We start from the raw sequence: 9,648 nt of genomic DNA on the forward strand, positions 1-9,648 counted from the left end.
AGGGCCAGATTAGGGTTAGGTTTAGGAATTTAAATCAGGGCTATGGTTAGGTTTAGATGTTAGGGCCAGATTAGGGTTAGGTTTAGGAATTTAAATCAGGGCTATGGTTAGGTTTAGATGTTAGGGCCAGATTAGGGTTAGGTTTAGGCATTTAGAAGGGTTAGGGTTAGGGTTAGGGTTAGGGTTAGGGTAGGGTTAGGGTTAGGGTTAGGGTTAGGGTAGGGTTAGGGTTAGGGTTAGGGTTAGGGTTAGGGTAGGGTTAGGGTTAGGGTTAGGGTTAGGGTAGGGTTAGGGTTAGGGTTAGGGTTAGGGTAAGGGTTAGGGTAAGGGTTAGGGTTAGGGTTAGGGTTAGGGTAAGGGTTAGGGTTAGGGTTAGGGTTAGGGTTAGGGTAGGGTTAGGGTTAGGGTTAGGGTTAGGGTTGGGTTAGGGTTAGGGTTAGGGTTAGGTTTAGGAAAAGAGTTCCCTCCCTAAGGAGAGAACGGTGCACTCTCTGCTGTGAGAGCATGATTAGGGTAGGCCTCTAAGCCCTTAAAGATGTTCCACCACCCGAAGGTGGTGGGGGATCCAAAAATTTACACTTAGCGTGTTTTTGCTAGCGTGTAGACGGCTTTCGCGCAACGTTTCGGCCACGTCAGGCCTTCCTCAGGCGCTGGCCGTCTTTGAGAGATGACTGCCTGATATGGCGTAAGTCACTCTAGTGCCCGTGCACTGCTGCACCTCCCTTCCCAAAAATTGTTTTTTCAAAAATTGTTTTCTCCACAGGTTTTTCCCGGGTAAGTATCCAATTAGTGTTTTAGTTGTGCCAATTTATTGCTTGTTTAATTTATTGCCTAATTAAAATTTCTTTCTTTTCAGGATGCAGTTTAACGTCGTACCCAGGACGCGGAGGTAAGTTATGCCAATTAGTGTTTTTGATGTCTTCAATATGAGCTTTAATTTCTTTTTCTTCCTTTTTTACAGGGTTCCAGATCAGGTGAGTGAGGTAAGTATCCTCTTTTCTTTCTCTTCCTCCTTTTCTTCCTTCTCCTCTATCCTTCCTTCCTTTCTTCCTTTCTTGTCCCCGTCTTCTTACTCCTTTGTCTTCTGTTCTTCCTGTCCTTTCTTCCTCCAGTCCTTCTTCTGTACCGGATCCTTGTCCTTAGCCGCAACTAATCTTCTTCTTTCTTTACTTTCAGGTACTAGGTTCACGGCTTCATCAAGTCCACTGGCCTTCTCAATGTCTAAACCCCCCATCCCCATATAAGCGCTCAAAAGCGGTCTCTAATAAAATATTGGCTCTACTGGTATATGCGTCAGTGGCCTTCTTTATAACAGCTCAACCGGTATTACTCTTCGGCGGCTTCTTGTCCCTAACTTTTAGACAGAGTAAATGGCTTAAAGTGACTGATGGGCTGAGATTAGTGGGAGAAATTAAATACTGTTTCCGATCGGGGCCCAGGCTAGGCTTTAGGCGTTAGTTGATAGGACTGTGGTTAGGGATCCATAAAAGGGATAGAAACAGAGCAAGGGTTCAGTTTAGGCGTTGGAAAGGGGTTAGGTTAGGTTTAGGGTTAGGATAGGGTTAGGGTTAGTTCCGAATTATGTCCAAATGAGTGGCTAGGGTTAGGCGATAAAAACGAATTGGTTAGGTTTAGGCAATAGGTCGAATTGGTTAAGTTTAGGATCAGGGATTAGGGGTAGGTGTAAATGTCCAATTAGGGATTAGAAGCAGGCTAGAAGGGGCTCCAGGGCTCGGAGGCAACAACCCATCACACACTCCCCGAGACCTGGCAAGGATAGGTTTAGGAAAAGAGTTCCCTCCCTAAGGAGAGAACGGTGCACTCTCTGCTGTGAGAGCATGATTAGGGTAGGCCTCTAAGCCCTTAAAGATGTTCCACCACCCGAAGGTGGTGGGGGATCCAAAAATTTACACTTAGCGTGTTTTTGCTAGCGTGTAGACGGCTTTCGCGCAACGTTTCGGCCACGTCAGGCCTTCCTCAGGCGCTGGCCGTCTTTGAGAGATGACTGCCTGATATGGCGTAAGTCACTCTAGTGCCCGTGCACTGCTGCACCTCCCTTCCCAAAAATTGTTTTTTCAAAAATTGTTTTCTCCACAGGTTTTTCCCGGGTAAGTATCCAATTAGTGTTTTAGTTGTGCCAATTTATTGCTTGTTTAATTTATTGCCTAATTAAAATTTCTTTCTTTTCAGGATGCAGTTTAACGTCGTACCCAGGACGCGGAGGTAAGTTATGCCAATTAGTGTTTTTGATGTCTTCAATATGAGCTTTAATTTCTTTTTCTTCCTTTTTTACAGGGTTCCAGATCAGGTGAGTGAGGTAAGTATCCTCTTTTCTTTCTCTTCCTCCTTTTCTTCCTTCTCCTCTATCCTTCCTTCCTTTCTTCCTTTCTTGTCCCCGTCTTCTTACTCCTTTGTCTTCTGTTCTTCCTGTCCTTTCTTCCTCCAGTCCTTCTTCTGTACCGGATCCTTGTCCTTAGCCGCAACTAATCTTCTTCTTTCTTTACTTTCAGGTACTAGGTTCACGGCTTCATCAAGTCCACTGGCCTTCTCAATGTCTAAACCCCCCATCCCCATATAAGCGCTCAAAAGCGGTCTCTAATAAAATATTGGCTCTACTGGTATATGCGTCAGTGGCCTTCTTTATAACAGCTCAACCGGTATTACTCTTCGGCGGCTTCTTGTCCCTAACTTTTAGACAGAGTAAATGGCTTAAAGTGACTGATGGGCTGAGATTAGTGGGAGAAATTAAATACTGTTTCCGATCGGGGCCCAGGCTAGGCTTTAGGCGTTAGTTGATAGGACTGTGGTTAGGGATCCATAAAAGGGATAGAAACAGAGCAAGGGTTCAGTTTAGGCGTTGGAAAGGGGTTAGGTTAGGTTTAGGGTTAGGATAGGGTTAGGGTTAGTTCCGAATTATGTCCAAATGAGTGGCTAGGGTTAGGCGATAAAAACGAATTGGTTAGGTTTAGGCAATAGGTCGAATTGGTTAAGTTTAGGATCAGGGATTAGGGGTAGGTGTAAATGTCCAATTAGGGATTAGAAGCAGGCTAGAAGGGGCTCCAGGGCTCGGAGGCAACAACCCATCACACACTCCCCGAGACCTGGCAAGGATAGGTTTAGGAAAAGAGTTCCCTCCCTAAGGAGAGAACGGTGCACTCTCTGCTGTGAGAGCATGATTAGGGTAGGCCTCTAAGCCCTTAAAGATGTTCCACCACCCGAAGGTGGTGGGGGATCCAAAAATTTACACTTAGCGTGTTTTTGCTAGCGTGTAGACGGCTTTCGCGCAACGTTTCGGCCACGTCAGGCCTTCCTCAGGCGCTGGCCGTCTTTGAGAGATGACTGCCTGATATGGCGTAAGTCACTCTAGTGCCCGTGCACTGCTGCACCTCCCTTCCCAAAAATTGTTTTTTCAAAAATTGTTTTCTCCACAGGTTTTTCCCGGGTAAGTATCCAATTAGTGTTTTAGTTGTGCCAATTTATTGCTTGTTTAATTTATTGCCTAATTAAAATTTCTTTCTTTTCAGGATGCAGTTTAACGTCGTACCCAGGACGCGGAGGTAAGTTATGCCAATTAGTGTTTTTGATGTCTTCAATATGAGCTTTAATTTCTTTTTCTTCCTTTTTTACAGGGTTCCAGATCAGGTGAGTGAGGTAAGTATCCTCTTTTCTTTCTCTTCCTCCTTTTCTTCCTTCTCCTCTATCCTTCCTTCCTTTCTTCCTTTCTTGTCCCCGTCTTCTTACTCCTTTGTCTTCTGTTCTTCCTGTCCTTTCTTCCTCCAGTCCTTCTTCTGTACCGGATCCTTGTCCTTAGCCGCAACTAATCTTCTTCTTTCTTTACTTTCAGGTACTAGGTTCACGGCTTCATCAAGTCCACTGGCCTTCTCAATGTCTAAACCCCCCATCCCCATATAAGCGCTCAAAAGCGGTCTCTAATAAAATATTGGCTCTACTGGTATATGCGTCAGTGGCCTTCTTTATAACAGCTCAACCGGTATTACTCTTCGGCGGCTTCTTGTCCCTAACTTTTAGACAGAGTAAATGGCTTAAAGTGACTGATGGGCTGAGATTAGTGGGAGAAATTAAATACTGTTTCCGATCGGGGCCCAGGCTAGGCTTTAGGCGTTAGTTGATAGGACTGTGGTTAGGGATCCATAAAAGGGATAGAAACAGAGCAAGGGTTCAGTTTAGGCGTTGGAAAGGGGTTAGGTTAGGTTTAGGGTTAGGATAGGGTTAGGGTTAGTTCCGAATTATGTCCAAATGAGTGGCTAGGGTTAGGCGATAAAAACGAATTGGTTAGGTTTAGGCAATAGGTCGAATTGGTTAAGTTTAGGATCAGGGATTAGGGGTAGGTGTAAATGTCCAATTAGGGATTAGAAGCAGGCTAGAAGGGGCTCCAGGGCTCGGAGGCAACAACCCATCACACACTCCCCGAGACCTGGCAAGGATAGGTTTAGGAAAAGAGTTCCCTCCCTAAGGAGAGAACGGTGCACTCTCTGCTGTGAGAGCATGATTAGGGTAGGCCTCTAAGCCCTTAAAGATGTTCCACCACCCGAAGGTGGTGGGGGATCCAAAAATTTACACTTAGCGTGTTTTTGCTAGCGTGTAGACGGCTTTCGCGCAACGTTTCGGCCACGTCAGGCCTTCCTCAGGCGCTGGCCGTCTTTGAGAGATGACTGCCTGATATGGCGTAAGTCACTCTAGTGCCCGTGCACTGCTGCACCTCCCTTCCCAAAAATTGTTTTTTCAAAAATTGTTTTCTCCACAGGTTTTTCCCGGGTAAGTATCCAATTAGTGTTTTAGTTGTGCCAATTTATTGCTTGTTTAATTTATTGCCTAATTAAAATTTCTTTCTTTTCAGGATGCAGTTTAACGTCGTACCCAGGACGCGGAGGTAAGTTATGCCAATTAGTGTTTTTGATGTCTTCAATATGAGCTTTAATTTCTTTTTCTTCCTTTTTTACAGGGTTCCAGATCAGGTGAGTGAGGTAAGTATCCTCTTTTCTTTCTCTTCCTCCTTTTCTTCCTTCTCCTCTATCCTTCCTTCCTTTCTTCCTTTCTTGTCCCCGTCTTCTTACTCCTTTGTCTTCTGTTCTTCCTGTCCTTTCTTCCTCCAGTCCTTCTTCTGTACCGGATCCTTGTCCTTAGCCGCAACTAATCTTCTTCTTTCTTTACTTTCAGGTACTAGGTTCACGGCTTCATCAAGTCCACTGGCCTTCTCAATGTCTAAACCCCCCATCCCCATATAAGCGCTCAAAAGCGGTCTCTAATAAAATATTGGCTCTACTGGTATATGCGTCAGTGGCCTTCTTTATAACAGCTCAACCGGTATTACTCTTCGGCGGCTTCTTGTCCCTAACTTTTAGACAGAGTAAATGGCTTAAAGTGACTGATGGGCTGAGATTAGTGGGAGAAATTAAATACTGTTTCCGATCGGGGCCCAGGCTAGGCTTTAGGCGTTAGTTGATAGGACTGTGGTTAGGGATCCATAAAAGGGATAGAAACAGAGCAAGGGTTCAGTTTAGGCGTTGGAAAGGGGTTAGGTTAGGTTTAGGGTTAGGATAGGGTTAGGGTTAGTTCCGAATTATGTCCAAATGAGTGGCTAGGGTTAGGCGATAAAAACGAATTGGTTAGGTTTAGGCAATAGGTCGAATTGGTTAAGTTTAGGATCAGGGATTAGGGGTAGGTGTAAATGTCCAATTAGGGATTAGAAGCAGGCTAGAAGGGGCTCCAGGGCTCGGAGGCAACAACCCATCACACACTCCCCGAGACCTGGCAAGGATAGGTTTAGGAAAAGAGTTCCCTCCCTAAGGAGAGAACGGTGCACTCTCTGCTGTGAGAGCATGATTAGGGTAGGCCTCTAAGCCCTTAAAGATGTTCCACCACCCGAAGGTGGTGGGGGATCCAAAAATTTACACTTAGCGTGTTTTTGCTAGCGTGTAGACGGCTTTCGCGCAACGTTTCGGCCACGTCAGGCCTTCCTCAGGCGCTGGCCGTCTTTGAGAGATGACTGCCTGATATGGCGTAAGTCACTCTAGTGCCCGTGCACTGCTGCACCTCCCTTCCCAAAAATTGTTTTTTCAAAAATTGTTTTCTCCACAGGTTTTTCCCGGGTAAGTATCCAATTAGTGTTTTAGTTGTGCCAATTTATTGCTTGTTTAATTTATTGCCTAATTAAAATTTCTTTCTTTTCAGGATGCAGTTTAACGTCGTACCCAGGACGCGGAGGTAAGTTATGCCAATTAGTGTTTTTGATGTCTTCAATATGAGCTTTAATTTCTTTTTCTTCCTTTTTTACAGGGTTCCAGATCAGGTGAGTGAGGTAAGTATCCTCTTTTCTTTCTCTTCCTCCTTTTCTTCCTTCTCCTCTATCCTTCCTTCCTTTCTTCCTTTCTTGTCCCCGTCTTCTTACTCCTTTGTCTTCTGTTCTTCCTGTCCTTTCTTCCTCCAGTCCTTCTTCTGTACCGGATCCTTGTCCTTAGCCGCAACTAATCTTCTTCTTTCTTTACTTTCAGGTACTAGGTTCACGGCTTCATCAAGTCCACTGGCCTTCTCAATGTCTAAACCCCCCATCCCCATATAAGCGCTCAAAAGCGGTCTCTAATAAAATATTGGCTCTACTGGTATATGCGTCAGTGGCCTTCTTTATAACAGCTCAACCGGTATTACTCTTCGGCGGCTTCTTGTCCCTAACTTTTAGACAGAGTAAATGGCTTAAAGTGACTGATGGGCTGAGATTAGTGGGAGAAATTAAATACTGTTTCCGATCGGGGCCCAGGCTAGGCTTTAGGCGTTAGTTGATAGGACTGTGGTTAGGGATCCATAAAAGGGATAGAAACAGAGCAAGGGTTCAGTTTAGGCGTTGGAAAGGGGTTAGGTTAGGTTTAGGGTTAGGATAGGGTTAGGGTTAGTTCCGAATTATGTCCAAATGAGTGGCTAGGGTTAGGCGATAAAAACGAATTGGTTAGGTTTAGGCAATAGGTCGAATTGGTTAAGTTTAGGATCAGGGATTAGGGGTAGGTGTAAATGTCCAATTAGGGATTAGAAGCAGGCTAGAAGGGGCTCCAGGGCTCGGAGGCAACAACCCATCACACACTCCCCGAGACCTGGCAAGGATAGGTTTAGGAAAAGAGTTCCCTCCCTAAGGAGAGAACGGTGCACTCTCTGCTGTGAGAGCATGATTAGGGTAGGCCTCTAAGCCCTTAAAGATGTTCCACCACCCGAAGGTGGTGGGGGATCCAAAAATTTACACTTAGCGTGTTTTTGCTAGCGTGTAGACGGCTTTCGCGCAACGTTTCGGCCACGTCAGGCCTTCCTCAGGCGCTGGCCGTCTTTGAGAGATGACTGCCTGATATGGCGTAAGTCACTCTAGTGCCCGTGCACTGCTGCACCTCCCTTCCCAAAAATTGTTTTTTCAAAAATTGTTTTCTCCACAGGTTTTTCCCGGGTAAGTATCCAATTAGTGTTTTAGTTGTGCCAATTTATTGCTTGTTTAATTTATTGCCTAATTAAAATTTCTTTCTTTTCAGGATGCAGTTTAACGTCGTACCCAGGACGCGGAGGTAAGTTATGCCAATTAGTGTTTTTGATGTCTTCAATATGAGCTTTAATTTCTTTTTCTTCCTTTTTTACAGGGTTCCAGATCAGGTGAGTGAGGTAAGTATCCTCTTTTCTTTCTCTTCCTCCTTTTCTTCCTTCTCCTCTATCCTTCCTTCCTTTCTTCCTTTCTTGTCCCCGTCTTCTTACTCCTTTGTCTTCTGTTCTTCCTGTCCTTTCTTCCTCCAGTCCTTCTTCTGTACCGGATCCTTGTCCTTAGCCGCAACTAATCTTCTTCTTTCTTTACTTTCAGGTACTAGGTTCACGGCTTCATCAAGTCCACTGGCCTTCTCAATGTCTAAACCCCCCATCCCCATATAAGCGCTCAAAAGCGGTCTCTAATAAAATATTGGCTCTACTGGTATATGCGTCAGTGGCCTTCTTTATAACAGCTCAACCGGTATTACTCTTCGGCGGCTTCTTGTCCCTAACTTTTAGACAGAGTAAATGGCTTAAAGTGACTGATGGGCTGAGATTAGTGGGAGAAATTAAATACTGTTTCCGATCGGGGCCCAGGCTAGGCTTTAGGCGTTAGTTGATAGGACTGTGGTTAGGGATCCATAAAAGGGATAGAAACAGAGCAAGGGTTCAGTTTAGGCGTTGGAAAGGGGTTAGGTTAGGTTTAGGGTTAGGATAGGGTTAGGGTTAGTTCCGAATTATGTCCAAATGAGTGGCTAGGGTTAGGCGATAAAAACGAATTGGTTAGGTTTAGGCAATAGGTCGAATTGGTTAAGTTTAGGATCAGGGATTAGGGGTAGGTGTAAATGTCCAATTAGGGATTAGAAGCAGGCTAGAAGGGGCTCCAGGGCTCGGAGGCAACAACCCATCACACACTCCCCGAGACCTGGCAAGGATAGGTTTAGGAAAAGAGTTCCCTCCCTAAGGAGAGAACGGTGCACTCTCTGCTGTGAGAGCATGATTAGGGTAGGCCTCTAAGCCCTTAAAGATGTTCCACCACCCGAAGGTGGTGGGGGATCCAAAAATTTACACTTAGCGTGTTTTTGCTAGCGTGTAGACGGCTTTCGCGCAACGTTTCGGCCACGTCAGGCCTTCCTCAGGCGCTGGCCGTCTTTGAGAGATGACTGCCTGATATGGCGTAAGTCACTCTAGTGCCCGTGCACTGCTGCACCTCCCTTCCCAAAAATTGTTTTTTCAAAAATTGTTTTCTCCACAGGTTTTTCCCGGGTAAGTATCCAATTAGTGTTTTAGTTGTGCCAATTTATTGCTTGTTTAATTTATTGCCTAATTAAAATTTCTTTCTTTTCAGGATGCAGTTTAACGTCGTACCCAGGACGCGGAGGTAAGTTATGCCAATTAGTGTTTTTGATGTCTTCAATATGAGCTTTAATTTCTTTTTCTTCCTTTTTTACAGGGTTCCAGATCAGGTGAGTGAGGTAAGTATCCTCTTTTCTTTCTCTTCCTCCTTTTCTTCCTTCTCCTCTATCCTTCCTTCCTTTCTTCCTTTCTTGTCCCCGTCTTCTTACTCCTTTGTCTTCTGTTCTTCCTGTCCTTTCTTCCTCCAGTCCTTCTTCTGTACCGGATCCTTGTCCTTAGCCGCAACTAATCTTCTTCTTTCTTTACTTTCAGGTACTAGGTTCACGGCTTCATCAAGTCCACTGGCCTTCTCAATGTCTAAACCCCCCATCCCCATATAAGCGCTCAAAAGCGGTCTCTAATAAAATATTGGCTCTACTGGTATATGCGTCAGTGGCCTTCTTTATAACAGCTCAACCGGTATTACTCTTCGGCGGCTTCTTGTCCCTAACTTTTAGACAGAGTAAATGGCTTAAAGTGACTGATGGGCTGAGATTAGTGGGAGAAATTAAATACTGTTTCCGATCGGGGCCCAGGCTAGGCTTTAGGCGTTAGTTGATAGGACTGTGGTTAGGGATCCATAAAAGGGATAGAAACAGAGCAAGGGTTCAGTTTAGGCGTTGGAAAGGGGTTAGGTTAGGTTTAGGGTTAGGATAGGGTTAGGGTTAGTTCCGAATTATGTCCAAATGAGTGGCTAGGGTTAGGCGATAAAAACGAATTGGTTAGGTTTAGGCAATAGGT

Source organism: Nelusetta ayraudi, unplaced genomic scaffold (genome assembly GCF_046127955.1).
Source record: "Nelusetta ayraudi isolate G7.1 ecotype Tasmania unplaced genomic scaffold, CSIRO-AGI_Nayr_v1 ptg000258l, whole genome shotgun sequence".
Classification (NCBI taxonomy): domain Eukaryota; kingdom Metazoa; phylum Chordata; class Actinopteri; order Tetraodontiformes; family Monacanthidae; genus Nelusetta; species Nelusetta ayraudi.